This window comes from Triturus cristatus, chromosome 11 (assembly GCF_964204655.1).
Source record: "Triturus cristatus chromosome 11, aTriCri1.1, whole genome shotgun sequence".
NCBI classification, from domain to species: Eukaryota; Metazoa; Chordata; class Amphibia; order Caudata; family Salamandridae; genus Triturus; species Triturus cristatus.
Window position 1 is genome coordinate 1,026,929,782 of NC_140594.1, and position 16,961 is coordinate 1,026,946,742.

Here is a 16,961-nt window from a genome sequence, read left to right on the forward strand (position 1 = left end):
TGTTAACTCACCAAAATGCCAGCGGAAGTGACATCAGATACTCAGCCTTTACCCCTAATGCTATCACAGGAAATGATTTTTAACACTTAATTCTACCAGGCAGTGATGTCACATGACCTTGATGACATCACAATAATTGACACTGTGGAAGTTAACAGTGCTGTAAAGCACAAAATTAAGCAATAACAAAAACGCTACAAAACAAATCAATGTCTATATTATATAACACATATTTTAAATAGGATTCTCACATGATAGGAATATTACTCAATTCTCATTTTCACTGCATGAAAACATATGGGTTTGTTAAACGTGGAAACACCAGGACCCCAAATTATTTAGATCACAAACAATCAAGATTTATTGGTTCCTATAGTAGATACGTCAGGAAAAAATAAACTGGTAAATAACATGCATAAAAAGTCAATAGTGGTTTTATTCACCTGCATTAATTCAGGTTGACCATATTTTGAGTGTGAGCTATAGTAACTTATTATTTGTCACAGTTACTTCTTTTTCATTATGATCACTTTTAAGGCATTATCCATTCATACAAATCACAGAGGTGCACATTATTTAACATGTTTTCCCAATAATGGAAGTAGGCAACATGTTACTTGAATAATTTCTTAAGCATGTTTAAAGTATTTTAATACATATAGGGGCCGATTCCGATGGCCGGTCGGACAGCTGTCCGTAGCCTTACTGTGCGACCGACACGTACCCGGAGCCGGTCCGTCCTGTAGAGTAAGTACGATGCACATAACTGCCAAAAACACGACCGACACGTAGGCTGTGAATCAAGCCCCATTCTCCGTCCGAGCGGTAACTCCTAAAGATGAACCGAGTCGCCCGGAAGCAGTATCCATTGCAGTTTCCGGCATGACAAGTACGATGCGTACTTCCTACGCGCCGGACGGGTCGTCATGCACGGGACGTCACAGCATCCGGAAAACAAGCATATCAGCTACGATTCATGCCACAAATCAAGACACGGCTACGAGATGTATCAGCTTGCAGCGGGTACGAGACGGAGCAACAAGCAGCATATACGACACGAACACATCATGAATCCCATCGCGCAGGTCATACCAGTACTCTACATCTATGACCGGATCAGGGACCGACACCGATGGCGCAGGCGGTAACTCAGACACCTACAACACAAACAATCGACAAATATTTCTTGTTTTCTCTCCTTTGACTCTCATTTTGAATCCGCTTTCCTTGAACCTTTTGGGGATTCTGAAGAGGCTACCTGTGTTGGATATCATTCCCCGAATCTCCCTGGGTTAGCTTTCCTGTATGAGAGAATCTCTTTTCCATATCAGGGGCAGCTGTCTTTGGGGAGTGTGGAGATCTCTCTTCGTTCCCGTTGACTGGGCATCACTTCAGGTCAGTGGATGTGGCGATAGTCCCATGTTTTTTTTTTTGTGGTATTTATTGGCTTTGTTATTGCATGTTTGGTCCTTTTTTGTCTTTTTTCCTTTGTGTTTTGTAGGCATGAAGGAGACGTTCATGTGACGGAAACGGACGCTGCTGTTGTCTCGTGCGGGCTTCTCCGCCTCGTTCACGCTGCCTGTCTTCTGTGTTTGGTACGCGTCGTTCGCGGTGGTCTCTATTGCTTGTGTGCCGGGTTGTCTGTGCGTGTCGGTCGTGCGGCTTGGTCTCCGTGCGAGTCGGTCTGGTTTTACACGCATTGCATCGTACTGTGCTAATCGTATATCTTGGGTACGGGTCGGTCGGGTTCATTCCGGGTTTGTGTCGGTTGGGGAAAATCGCGTCGGTTTTCTGGCCGGATCACTATTTTCCCTACGGCTTGGTCGTACGGCTTCTATTCCGTACGTGTCAGTTGAGATTCACAGGCGTTGCATCGTACTGCACGGTCGTATGGCACTGGTCTGTGTCGGTCGGTATTCGGTCCGGGTCCGTGTCGGTCGGTTCGTTTTGCGGCCGGAATCGGAATCGGCCCCTTAGTGATGAGTGCATTGCACTGCTGAATTTATTTGCTTAACTGAATTGCAAGTTTAGTGTCCCAAGTTGCAGTGGGAGCTGCAGAAAAAACATGCTCATCGGGAGACTGTTTAGCTTCTGTTCTTGCTATTGTCTTTTCCAGCACTGTGACCAGGGATCACAAAGGTAGTGGCAAGGGCCGCAAGTGGTAACCAAGGGATTGCAGCTGCAACCCTTGAGAACTCCTAAATAACATCATAGAGAAAGAAATATTTTTCTCATCATCACGTTATTATCTGGGAGGTGTACAAATTTTATTCAACCCCAAATTTACAAACTTTTGTAAATCTGGAATTTCGCCCAAACCATGGGGCATATTTATTAAGAAATCATGCAGCATATCAAGTCACCTTGCTGGACTTCATGGTAGTGAAATGGCAGGAAAGTGCTGAACTTAACAATATACAGTGCTTTCCTGTCATTTTCCAGCGCTGGCACAAAGTGTGCTGTCTAGCACCAATGTGCCTGCATTATAAGCAACATTGTTTTTGTGCAGGAAGAAAAACCTTCCTGAACAAAAACTTTCCCCTAATGCATTTTCCTCTTTCTATGTGTGCTGCAGAATACAGCATGCATAGAAAGAGGAAAAACATGGAGAAATAAAGATATTTCTTCTCATTACTCCTCCCTGGGGCAGCGAAGCATTTTGATGCATTCTTAGGTTTACTTTTGATGGTAAATCTGGGAATGTCCTAAAATCCAGGGTTGGAAGCTTGGGAACACCCACGCTCCACCCATGGAACTACTCCCTTGGGTAGAGTAATGCAACTCAGCGATTTGCACTGTGTTCATTTTCTCTGGATTTATTAAGCCATGCAGGTTCCCACAAGGGATTAAGTGATTTTTTTTCAAAGGTATTTTGAAGTTCATCAAACATAACTACATGGGTAAGTCACACCTACTCAGCAAAATCTATGTTAATTGGGCCCATAGTCCTCCTTTCACTTAGTCTTGTGACCCATTCCTTCTGCCATTTCATACTAGGCCTGGGAAAATGTTAATTACATGAGAGTAATCAGAGTAATTTGGGTAATTTTGCTTTACTCTTTTAACGCAAAATTACCCCAAAACAAGTACTTATGAGTAATTTGGAACAAAAAAATCCTACTGTAATACAGGAACAACAAAGGTAGCGGGCACAAGTAGCTGCAGGCTGCTGCAGTTGATGTTCTGTTGCATTAAGTGCTATTGTATCAGCCCAAAATACATCCTCGGGATCATGTTGGACGAGAAGCTCTATATTCCGCTAAGGAAATAGCACTAAATGTTGGGTTACGCTCCCGACGTAATTTAGGGTAATCTCGTGTGACTTTGCTGTAATGTCGTATTATTACATTAAAGCAGATTATGTGAGTTATGCCAAGTTGTATTTCGCACCATATGCCATTACAATACTGCTCTTCTTTTGTGAATGAATTGTAGACTGAGGAAAGCAGGGTGCTTTACAATGCAAAATCCAGTGAACCTTATCAAATAACTACTAGAGCAATCAGGGACATATTTATCAAGTAGCTGCTTTGCCCTTGCACCATGCGAAGGGGGTGATGCACTTACTAAGTTACATTTATCAAGTCGCGCAAGGCCACCTTGCATATCCCTGCATGGTTGGATAAATCTAGTGTAATGCAAAGCAGTGCACATCGCTGAGTTGCGTTACTCTGCCTCAGGGAGGCATTCAATGGCTGGAGCGTGGGTTTTTCCACACATCCCCATATGGATTTTGGCGCATTCCCAGAATTACCATTAGTGGTAGTCCTGAGAATGCATCAAAATGCTACGCCTCCCCGGGGGAGGCATAAATAGGCTGAATAGCATTATTTCTCCTCGTCCCTCTTTTCATTCTGCAGAGCACATAGAAAGAAGAAAATGCATCAGAGGATTTTTTTTGTGCAGGAAGGGTTAAAAACAACTCTGTCTGCAACGCAGACACCCTTGTACCACCGGGCAAGAGTGCCTGCATTGGGGCTAGGCAGCCAAAAGGGGGCCAGTTCAAGGAAAGGAAAGAAATGGGCCGTATAATGTTAAATAGGGCACATCCCTGTCCTTTTCCTTTCACGCAGCACAACACAGTAAGGTGACTTGCTGCTCTGCATGAAATATTGATCAATGCGCCCCTCACTGTTTCTAAAAATTCCGAGGAGCTCATAAGGTCCAGCCGGTAAGCACAGAATGATGACATAGTATGGACATGCTTTAAGGGTAAACAACATTTGCCACAAATCTTTTTCCCCCCAGGGAATCACAACGCGGACGTTACAACGACCGCGTTGTGATTCCGCATACCATTACTCCGCAAGTCGGAACAACGACTTGTGGAGGGGGGGTAGGTGTTGGATTTAAAATCCAACACCTTCCCTAGTGTCCGCACAGACTGGAGTTGGAATTGTAAATTATACTATTCCAACATCCAGCGCCCCCCTTCCGCAAGTCGTTGTTCCGACTTGCGGAGTAATGGTATGCGGAATTACAACGCGGTCGTTGTAACGACCGCGTTGTGATTCCCTGCGGGGAAAAAGACTACGGGATGACGACATAGATTCGCCTTAAAAAATAGGAGCAGTAACACTGCACTGTGTAACTACACAGGGCGGCGGCGCGAGCCTCTCTGCAGCTCATCTGTCTACTTCCATTCTCCAATTAGTCATGTGTCATTTCATCTCTTAGTAAATCAAACTTCAGTGACAGGAAAGAGAAGGGAAAAAAAACAGGCCTCATACTGTTATTTGGTTGAATAGACAAATGAATATATTATGTCACTTTATTTTTTAAATGTATGATCTCGTGTGGCTCATTTTACTTCACTTTCAGATAGTAATTTTGAGCTGCCGCTCTGATTTCCACATTTCAATTTTTTTAAAACATGCAAAACAAATGTCATGCAGATCCTTCAGCGCAGCCTCTCCATTTGTCAGCAATTCAAGCGAATCTTTTACAGCGCCCGACTCCATCCTCCGCGGATGACACCCCTGTGGTGCCTAAATGAAAGGTAACCACTTTCACTCCAGTTAAAGGAGCTGGATGACATGCAAATGCGTGTGGCTGATACAGAAAGAGCGTAGCAATGCGATATTTCTGAAGCCTCGGAGCCTAAAGAATGCTATTTTGCGTTAATGCCACCGTTCAAAATTCCAGAGGCATCCATTTTCTCTCGGAGTGTTTTAAAACGAGTACATTAGAACTAGCACTGCGATAAATGTTACTTTTAAATTGTCACAAAAGCCCAAGTCGTTTTCAAATTCCTTTTAGTTTTGAAGGACAACTGGGCCAGGTGAAGAAAGTCATTGAGAAGGGTCGGAGACCAACAGAAACTCGGAAAGGTGAGCATTGCCAATAGCAACTTAATTAGCTAGGGGCATCTGATTTAATCAAAGAAACATGCGTCATAAAGGGGGTTATGCACCTGGACGTCAATTCACCAAAAAAGGCCAGGGATAATGGAAGGGATAACACATGTCATTTGACCTCTAAGTTCACCCACACACACACACACATGCACACAATCACACATACAGACATTCTCACATGAACACTCTCACCTGCAACCACACACAGCACACACATAAAGACATTTCTTTCTTATCTCAGCCGCTAGGGAGAGTGATAGTCCAGCCAATTGTACTCCATTTTTTATTATCCTATTAGTGAATTTTACTATTATTCACTATTAGTGCAATGCAAATTGACGAAAAACAAAGAGATTGGAGCCCCAAATGATGTCAACAAGAACCAGCTGCCCCTGTGTTTCTGGCACAGATTTTGCCACTTTTGAGGCCAGGGTTTGGAAATTGAGTGCTAGGGGTCGCAAAGGGCAAGCAAGGGGTCGGAGCTGCGCCCCTGACAGCCCCTACGAAACATCCTTGGCTATGCACAAAGGTAACTTATACTTGTGAGTTATTTACACAAGTAATTTGCTCTTAAAGTTTTGAGTAATTTTGCTACTTTTTGGCTAATCACAAGTTCTGAGTGTAAAGTTACTCAAAAGTGTAGACTTACACGTCACCATCCCCTGAAAAAGGCAGTGGAGCCAAATTTATGATTATAATATATTACTGCCAAAAGGAAACAGTAGTAAGTCCAGCACCACACATGGCTAAATACGGATGTTATAAAATTCTCCCATTAAAAATAATTGAGCTAGGGTCTTAAAATATAACTCATAAGAAATAATGCCACATTTAATTCAATTATTCCACATAGGTTTAAAATATAAGTAATTGTAATTTATTGATGAAAATATATAAAATAAAGCATATTTATTATTAAACTATAAAGTATTTTAAGAAAATTTTTTTAATTTAAAAAAAAAAAACTATGTAACCTCATTTTTTTAAATATAAATGATCTCCCTTTAATTAGGAATATACACTTTACTTTTAATATTTACTTATTCATAATAAAACATGTTTTTAATTTATGTTGAAATGCATTTTTTTATTTAACCTCAAATTAATAATGTAAATATATTTAGATATGTAAAGTACTTAATGAATACTGCAACTGGAAGTCACAGTTTTTACTCCATCCAGAGGTGTGGCTTGCTGCTGTTGGTCCTGGAATCCTTAGCAGGGTTTCCCATAACTTTCTGCCTTCTGACCTCCTGTTTTGCTGACAATTTTTGCTGGCTCTAGGATTTAACCTAGATCTCTTGACTGGGGGTGAATGTTTTGATTTGTTCTGCATTCCGTCCATCAATTGTGTGTCTTTTGCTTTCTTGCCCTAAGTGCGCCAGGTATGCTCAGACGTGAGTCCTGGGCTCACTGTGCCACTGGAATCAAGTTATCCTGGCTTGGAAGTTCGGGCTGGACTGTTCCCGTGAGGCACAGGGTCAAGACTGATTTGCATATGGCCAGGTCTAAACTGGGGTGGCATGGTGAGCAAAAGAATGATGGATTTAACCCAGGTCTCTTGACTGGGGGTGAACGTTTTGATTTGTTCTGCATTCCGTCCATCAATTGTGTGTCTTTGGCTCTAGGATTCTGGCACTTTACCACTGCTAACCATTGCTAAAGTGCATATGCGCTGTACTCAAAACATGGTAACACTGGCTTATCCAAAATTGGTATATTTAATTTGCTTATAAGCCCTTGATAGAGTCCACAATATGTGCTCAGGGCCTGTAGATTAAATACTACAAGTGGCTTGCTGCGCTGATTGTGCCTTCCACTCAGTAATCCTTTAAACATGGCTCAGGCCTATCACTGCAAAGCCTGTGTGTGCAGTTTTAAACTGCCATTTCGACCTGTCAAGTTACCCTGCTTGTCAGTTCCAAATCTTCCCTTTTATTACATATAAGTCACCCCTAAGGTAGGTCCTAGGCAACCCTAATGGCAAGGCTGCACAGTACATAAAAGGCAGTACTTGTTCCTTTGAGTTTTACATGTCCCGGTAGTGGAAAACTGCTAAATACGTTTTTCACCACTGCAAGGCCTATCTCTCCCATTGGTTTACATTGGGATTGCCTTAAAATGGGAAACGCCCTTTACCACCCAGTCAATACAGCGCAGTGCCTTTACAAAGCAGTCACTACCATAACTGCGACATTACCATGCTTTTCTTCAGTATGCAAGTCATTAGAACGACTTGCTATAGGGAACATGGTGTTAGACGGGTGTTGGATTTTAAGTCCAACACCTTCCCAACTGACTTATACTGGAGTCGGAATAGTATTTTATACTATTCCAAAGTAGAGCTCTTCCCTAAAGCAAGCCATTGTAATGACTTGCGTGCTAAAGGAACGCGTGGTAATGATGAAGTCATTGTTTAGACTGCGTTGTTAAGTCACTCATAGTTTAGGCATACGTGGTTCTGGCATACAACCCCTTATACATCATTTAAGTGTACTTTCCAATTTGGTAAGCTAGAGATTTTGAGTTTGGGTCTATGGGCTTCCAATTTAAAATAACAACATATGGTAAAGTTGGATTTAAAAGTTTAAGTCTGAAAATGCCATTTTTGGAAAGTTGTGAAAAAAAAAGCAGCTGAAATGCACTCAAGTTATCGAATTCAAACAAATTCAACAATAATCAAAACTTCAATGAAATTTCATCAAAATTAATGTGTGCACCAGGTAATTCTACAACCGGAGGAGAGTTTAGTATCAGTCAGTGATACTCAATTATCCCGACCACCGACAACTCTATCCTCTGGTGGTGATACTGCCACCGCTGGCCCTAGTACTGCCAAGGTTTCTTTTTTAGAGACAAGCCCAGCTTCAAACCAACCTCCAACGCAGGCAACAGTACCACCAGTAAAACCCGTAGAGGTCACCGATTCAACAAAAACATGATCGACGCGTCGCACAAAGAAAAACTAGTGGTAAACATTTCTTCTAAACAACTTACTCATAATCGAATTTCTGTTCTAAACAAAGGCTATTCATTTGTCCCAACGCATCTGTGTAAAAGTATAGATTTACAGGTTGCTTTATACAAATTCATCAGAAAGTTACGGTTGCATTATTTCTATTGTTGCAACACCTGATACTGTACAGGAAGAGGAATACCTGGAGTTCAAACCACGTAGCACCTTTGTTTCTCCCATCTCACATAAAATGATTGACTTATTTGAGTCTTTAGTGAAACAAGATTTCGCTACATTTCCACCTGACAACATGGTATCCTCTAATCTTTCAAAAAGCGAGAGACAGGCATTGATATCTTTACAACGCAATGACACTTTACACTTCACTAAAGCAGACAAAGGAGGTGCACTCGTTGTAATGGACCGCACACACTATGAGGAAAAGATTACTTTGATGCTTCAGGATTCTAACACATATTTACCGTTAACAGAGGATCCCACAGTTGAATTCTCTACCTTGCTTGATTCCATTCTCTCGCATGCACTTGAGATGAAATGGATCAGCACAAAAACCAGAGATTTCTTATTCACTCGTTTTCCCCACAGACCGGGGCTTTATATGCTTCCCAAGAGATACAAGAATGTTTTTGATCCCCCGTTGAGACCCATTGTCTCCGGGTGTGGGTCTTTACATGACCCTCTGGGCCATTATCTTGATGTTTTTCTTCAGACAATTGTTCAATCCAGCCCGTCTTATCTACAAGACACAACTCACTTGTTGAATATCCTTCGTGTCACTAACATTCCTGAAGTTGAAGAGATCTGGTTATGTACAATTGACGTTGTGTCATTGTACACATCCATTCCTCACAATGAAGGCATTGAAGCCATCGCATTATTGAGACATGATAACATAAGGGCCAACAAGGTGTTTTTGATGGAACTTCTCAATTTTTGTTTATTTCACAGTTATTTCCAGTGGAAAGATCAGTTTTTTCTTCAGGCCAATGGTACATCGATGGGCTTTTCGGGAGCCCCCAGCTATGCTAATATTTTTATGTTTCAATTTAAAACTGAAAATATTTTGTCTGACACACTATGGACATCCAAGTTAATCATGTATCGACGTTTTATTGACGATATCCTGATTATTTGGCATGGGTCACGCAGTGATCTAGAACTTCAGATTCTCAGATTGAATGACAATAACCCTAGGATTCAATTTACTCATCAGATTGAATCTCAACGCATAGCTTATCTAGATGTTTTGCTTAAACTGTCTGGTAACATCATTGAGACCACTGTTTTTAAGAAACCTACTGACTGCAATAATGCCCTGCTTTATCATAGTTTCCATCCATGGTCCTTAAAACGTCACCTGCCTTTCTCTCAATTCTTGAGAATTAGATGGATTTCATCGGATGTCGAGTCTAGCCTGCAGACCATTCAAGATTCTAAAGAAAAATTCTTAGCGAGAGGTTATCCTCAACAGGTTGTCAATGAAGCTGAAACAAGATCGTTAACAGTAAGTCGTGATGACTTATTGAAAAAGAAAGTTAAGTCTTCTGGCCCTGCGCGAGAAGTATTTGTCTCTAAATTTTCGACCAACTCTGATCTTGTAAAGAATAGCATATTACAAAGATGGGACTTGCTTCAATCTGAACCTGACTTTAAAAGAATGTTCTCTGAGCCTCCTCTATTTGCATACAAAAGATCCAGTAATTTGAAAGAAATACTTAATAAACCTACAGCTAAGGCACAAGTCCCCTTTAAAGGGATGTCTAAATGCATGAACTGCTCACATTGTAACAACGTGAATACAGGCAGGAATGTTTTGCATCCCTGGTCTGGTAAAAAGATTTTCTTGAATTTCAATGCAAATTGTAACAGTCATCATGTAATTTATATGATTAAGTGCCCTTGTGATTTACATTATGTAGGCAAGACGGAGAGGGTGCTTCGAACTCGAATTACGGAACACAAGAGTAGAATACGAACCAGAACAGCTATTTCTCCACTAGCACAACATTGGTCAGAAAAAAACCACTCCATTGCTCAGCTCAGGTTCTGTGTGTTGGAAATGGTTCAATCTCGCTTGGACAGAGATATGTCTAAAGTCCTCTCCCAGCGAGAGTCCCATTGGATTTGGTTCATGCAAACACTGTCCCCTAAAGGGTTGAATGACAAATTCGAATTGTCTTGCTTTCTATAATGCTGTCACTGTTGAGATTTATTTGTTATTATTTTTTCTGTTTATTTCTCTGTGCATCTGTTGCCCAATTTTGATATGGTCATTGTATATGCATTTGACTTTTCTAGATCTTGTCATCTACTATGAGGATAATGTTGTTTAACACACTCTGGAATTTGTGGGAATTCTTTTTTTTCTCATTTTCTCATTTCGTTTCACTTTTTCACTCTATAATTCATTATTGTATATCTTTCCTCTTCTTGTTATTATTTGAATTTTTATTTTTTCGGATTCACGCTTTATTGGCACTGGTCACTATTAATTTTCCATTTTGGTTTATTCTCCATAATTTTCATTCATTTGTTATATTTTTTAATGTGGTATTCTTTGCACGCTAATGCTCCTAAAGTCTATTTTCAGTTTCCTTACTCAGCGTGTAGTCTGCATACGCTCCCAATGTACGACTTGCAATTAGCTTTTTGCAGGCTGCTTCCCTGTAACTTTAGTCCCATTTTTATTTTCATGATCTGCTCACCGTCACCTATTTACGCGGGACAGACGTGCGGCTTCACTTCGTGAAACCGGCATCTGTGCTGCAGTAGTTCGAGTTTTGGCTCATCGTGTTTCCTGGGAAGCAATCTTTTCAAAGAGGTGCTTTGTCCGTTAGTCGATCTTTATCGGACATTAAGTTGATTGGGATTTTACTTTGTGGATATTTCAGTCGTGCTGTTGCAGTTTTTGGAATCATCTTTTGGTAAGCGCTACCACAGTCTCATGGCATTTTGGTTTTCTTTGTCACCTACATACCCTTTAAGGCTGATTTGACACACTGCTCTTTTTTCAGGAGCTGCCCCACCTGTGGTTTAAGCACTATCGCGTTACAACTAACATTGCCACTGATTCATGCTGGCCTATATGCACGCTTTGAGTGTTTCCACTCTTGCGCTTGGAGGTATGAGCACTACTATTGCGGTAGTTTACTTGTGTTATTTTTGGATTTTTTTTAATATTTGGAGGTATTAGTTTCAATGTTTCTTTTGACTCACATCATGATTGGGTTGTTTATTCAGGCTCTTTTTCTTTTTCTTTTCTGATATTCACGTAGTTTTCGGTGTGACACACGCATCACATAGGGTGATCAGTTCTCACCTCAATCTTGTGAATCCATATCATGATTTGCTTGTTGCTCAACTTTATGCTGATTTATATTTGTTATTATACTTAGTTTATTGATATATTGCAGAATCCCCTGACGAAGGGCTTATGCTAAAAGCCCGAAATGCATTGGGATTATTGAAGGCTTCGATCATTATAAGCTGAACAAAAGCTACATATTTTGTTACTCATATGAATGTGGAACTTTCTGCAACTGTCAAGAATAAAGCAGACCACCACTCATTTTATGGTTCAAAGATTTGATTTGCAGCGCGTGATTTATTGAATATATGATGGAGGACTGCTATGGACCTTTGAATTAATGGATACAATTGATGAATCTTTTTGACAATATTTTAGTACACTTTATAGTGACGTCACCGTAGTGCACTTGGTATTCCCAGATACATTTCTGAGATTTTGTATTTTTTACTTTTGGAAAGTTGGCTTTTTCTTACTTTAACCATTCTGAGCTTCAGCCTGTCTCTGAATACATGTCGGTGTTGGGTGACAGCTAGACCCTGTGCATTCCCTATAGACTGGCACACAACGGGAGAAGGGGAGTGAAATTTGCACCCTGATGGCCATCACCAGGCTTTGGGCCTTCCTGAGGTAGATTGAGAGGGATGAGCTGACACTTGCACCTGAATAGAGCTGTTACTGTACCCACACAAATAGCTGCATACCCACATGTAGGGAGTTTTGACCCTGGGCTGGAAAGGCAGGGACCTAGTGATATTCAAAGGCCTCTTTGAAGTCTCTCCCACTTCAAAGGCACATTTGGGTATAAGCACTGGACCCCTGACACCACCAAATCAGATCTTTGCTGGAACCAGGGACATGCTGCCTGGAAGAAGTGCTGCTGTGCTGTACGAGGGGATCCCACTTTGCTACCTGCATTGCAGTGTTGACCTGCTGAATGCTATGCTGTAGGAGGGACTGTCACTTTGCTACCTGCTCTGCTGTGTTGGCCTGTTGTTTCATGCCTAGGAGTGAGAGGGATTGGACCTGCTCTCTACATCCTAGAACCTAAGTTTATCCAAGGGCTTGTTGGCTTGCCTCCTAATCTCTGAAATCTCAGGGTCACAAATTACTTCTTGCAATTTAGCTAGTACTGCTGGACACTTCAATCTGTTAGTCCTTCCCTTGTCTGAGGTGCCCCCCTTCAGAACTGGGCCTCAGAAGAGGGTTCTGCAGCTACTTTCTGCATAAATCGACGCAGTGATCCATCTGCACTAATCGGAAGAGATACAGTGTCCTACGACGCAGTGTCGAGTTGAAGACGATGCGGGTCACTGCTGCAAGGTTCGACGATGCAGCGCCAATCTGAGATGCCACTGCCAAGCTTGACTTTGACACAGTGCTGATCCTTTGACACCGACTGTGAAGCTTGAATACAACACATTTGACCAAGTGTATGCAGTTGAACCGGTGCATCGAGTCTTCGATGTTGATCCTTGCTCAATACAAAGCACAGGTCGTCTTTCAGCATGCCCTGCATGGGTCCTCAATCTGGCCTGCCCTCCACCGCGATCAACCTAAACTTTGGATTTAAAACCAGTCTAGCATGACCGCAAGTAACCTTCTAGTGCTATTGACTTTTAGGCACTGGTTTTAGATTTAATCTTTAAAAATTCATATCTCAAGTTCTACTTATTGGAGTTTTGTGATTTTGGTCTTGTAATACTCCAGCTAAATAGTCTCTATTATTCTAAAATTGAGTGGAGTCTTTTTGTGGTGACTTCACTGTGTTACTGTAATTAAAGTTTTACACAATTGCTTTACACATTGCTTCTTAAGTTAAGCCTGACTGCTCTGAGCCAAGCTATCAGATGGTGAGCACAGGTTAATTTAGGTTGTGTATCAGACTTACCCTGACTGGGACTGTGGTCCCTACTTGGATAGGGTTCAAACCTCTGACAACTAGAGACCCAATTTCCAACAGTTGTTAAAGGCAAGTTAGATTTCATTGCTATAAGGCATGGGCAGACTTGGCAAGTGGCCAGGGCTCACCTTCCCAGGGCCCCCTGGGCAATGAACCTTCTCTCTACTTGACTCTGTCTATTTTATTTCATGATCTAAACCATTCTCATTCTCCACCTACCTCTGACTCCGATTTTCAAAACACTGCCATCTTAAAAGATTCTTGGTGTCTCAGGCAAGACAAATGTCAACAGTATTTGTGTGACCCTGTTAGAATTTAAATAAAAATGTAGTTTAGTTTGGCACTGTGTGGACTTGAATTAGCAGGACATGTATAATACAATTTAAAGTTGCTCTGTATCGGGCTCCCAAAAATGAGTTTTACCTGGTGCCCCCACAATCTTCAAGGTGGCACTGTTGTTGATTGCTTCGTATCCAACCCCTCAACATTTCCACTGTTCATCCTGCATACCACTGGCTACTGTTATAGCTATGTCGGGAGTGAGGAGCTGTGTGTTAGTGTTAGAAATGGGATTCTGGTCTGCTGGTGATGCATTGGGATGCTTGCAGCACAGGTACAATGCTTGGAAATCTGAGATGCATTGGCGATCGATGTGGCGGCGTAGAGCGGTGCTGCATCATTTTCTTCAGCCGCGATCCCTCAATGTGTTAGTTCTTGCAGCCGCAACCGGCTCTGTGTTGGTTCCTGCAGCGGCACAGTGATGCGTGGAAATTCTTCTCGCACAGCATGGCTGCATCGGAAAAACAGCCACAAGAAGAGCGATGCATCAATTTCTTCATTTCTTTAGGTTTCTTCCAGCTCCCAACAGCAGGAACAACCTCCAGAGGCCCAGAACTGGAATAGACACCTCATGGCAGGTCAGAACACTCAGCAACAGAGTTCAGGGGAGTTGTAGGTGAAGTCTGTTTGTCCCTGAGACTTCAGAATAGGAGGCCAGTACACACATGCCCTTGGAGATCTTCTTCAGGCAGGTTCAAATCAAAGTGCCAGTGTTTGTCCTTGGCAGAAACAGCAACTGAGGCCAACCCCACACAGCACACAGCAAAAGGGCAGTACTCCTCCTCCCAGCTCTTCAGCTCTTCTCCTTGTGCAAGGGTCTCAGAGCCCAGTCCAAACCAGTTCTGTCCTCACTGGTGAAATATGACCACAGAGGGAGGAGACACCATTGTTCAGGGAGACAGGCCCTATGCAGATGCAAGGAAATCTCATTCCACTACTCTAAATGCAGTCCAGCCAAATTCAGCCCAGCCCAGCTCTAAGTCATGCAGGAAGGGCCAGGCACACCTAAACCCCCCAGTGGCTGTCTACAGGAAATGCACATCCCCAGACCCTGTCACTCCAAAATCAGACAGTCAATCCACAAACAGGCAGAGGCATACAGAATCGTTAAACAAGAAAATGCCTACTTTCTAGAAGTGGCATTTTCAAACACACAACTTAAAAACCATCTGTACTAAAAGATGTATTATTAAATTCTGAGTTCAGAGAGCCTTAGCTTTATTTCTTTATCATGTCCCAGTGGGAAGTTATACTTGTAAGATGTTACAAAGTATTCCCCCCTTCTATCCTATGAGATAGATAGCCCTTCAATAGTGAGCAATGAATTTGGCCATATTTCACTATCAGGGCATGCCACAAACACCAGTACATGTCCTATCGTTCAAATACACTGCACCCTGCCCGTGGAGGTACCTTGGACCTACCATAGGGGTGCCTTACATGTATATAAAAAAAAGGGAAGGTTAAAGCCTGGCAAGTGGGCGCACTTGCCAGGTCGTCATGGCAGTACACAACTGCAAACAGACACTGTAGTGGCAGGTCTGAGATACATTTTCAGGCTACTCGCGTGGGTGCCACAATCAGTGCTGCAGGCCCACTAGTAGCATTTGATTTACAGGCCCTGGCACTCTCAGTGCACTACACTAAAGATTTACCAGTAAATCAAATAGCCAATTATGGAAACACTAATCCATATTCACAATTTACATAGAGAGTACTTGCACTTTGGCACTGATCAGCAGTGGCAAAGTGCCTGAGGCATCTAGACCAGCACACAGCAAAAACACAGACGGCAGAGGCAAAAATGCAGGGGAAAACCATGCCAAGGATGCCAGGTCTAACACATGTCTCCCCCAGCTGGGGAGAACTACGCACCCTTCTGGGAGTTCTCTTCACTGAGGCGACAAAATCTGGACAGACAATCAGCATTGGCATGTTCTGCAACAGGGAGGTGATCCACTGTAAAATCCATCCCCTGTAGGAAAATGGACCACCTCAAGAGCTTTTGGTTCTCACCACTCATCTGCATCGACAATCTGAGGGGCCAGTGGTTGGTCTGATCCAGGAAGTGAGTCCCAAACAAGTAGGACCTCAGCTTCTTCAGTGCCCAGACCACATCAAAAGCCTCAGGCTCAAACACACTCCACCTCTGTTCCTGAGGAAGTGACCTCCTACTAATGAAGGCTATAGGTTGGTCTAGACCCTCATCATTCAGTTGTGAGAGAACAGCCCCAACACCATGCTGTGAAGCATCTATCTGTACCATGAATTATTTTGTGAAGTTAGGCGTCTTGAGCACAGGCACCATGCACATGGCAGATTTCAGGGCATTAAAAGATTTCTGACAGGCGTCAGTCCAATTCACCTCCCTGGGGTGCTTCCTGGAAGCCATCTCAGTCAAGGGGGCAACAATGGTGCCATACACCTTGACAAATCTCCTGTAATACCCAGTGAGGCCTAAGAAGGCTCTCACTTCTGTCTGGGTCTTGGAGGGTTCCCAAGCCAGAATGATGTCAATCTTAGGCTTTAGGGTTGTTTCCTACATGGTGTCCTAAGTACACCACTGATCCCTGCCCGATCTGGCACTTTCTGGCCTTTATCGTGAGGCCTGCCCTCTGCAGGGCCTTCAACACTTCCTAGAGGTGGTTCAGATGATCCTCCCAAGTGGAACTGAACAATGCAATGTCATCAGGGTAGGCGGCACTGAAATCCTCCAGTGCAGCCAACACCTGGTTGACCAACCTCTGAAAGGTGGCAGGGGCATTCTTCAGCCCAAAGAGAATCACCCAGAATTGGTAGTGCCCCTCTGAGGTTGAAAATGCAGACCTCTCCTTGGTGCCATAAGTTAAGGTAATCTGCCAGTAGCCAGACGCTAGGTCAAACTTACTGAGGTACTTGGCAGCTCCCAACTGATCTATAAGCTCATCAGCTCTGGGGATGGGGTGTGCATCAGTCCTTGTGACTGAATTAAGCCCTCAGTAGTCCACACAGAACCGGAGTTCTGGATTGGCACCCAGTGCGGCAACCTTTGGGACCAAGACCACTGGGATGGCCCAAGGGCTGTTTTAGGGCTCAATC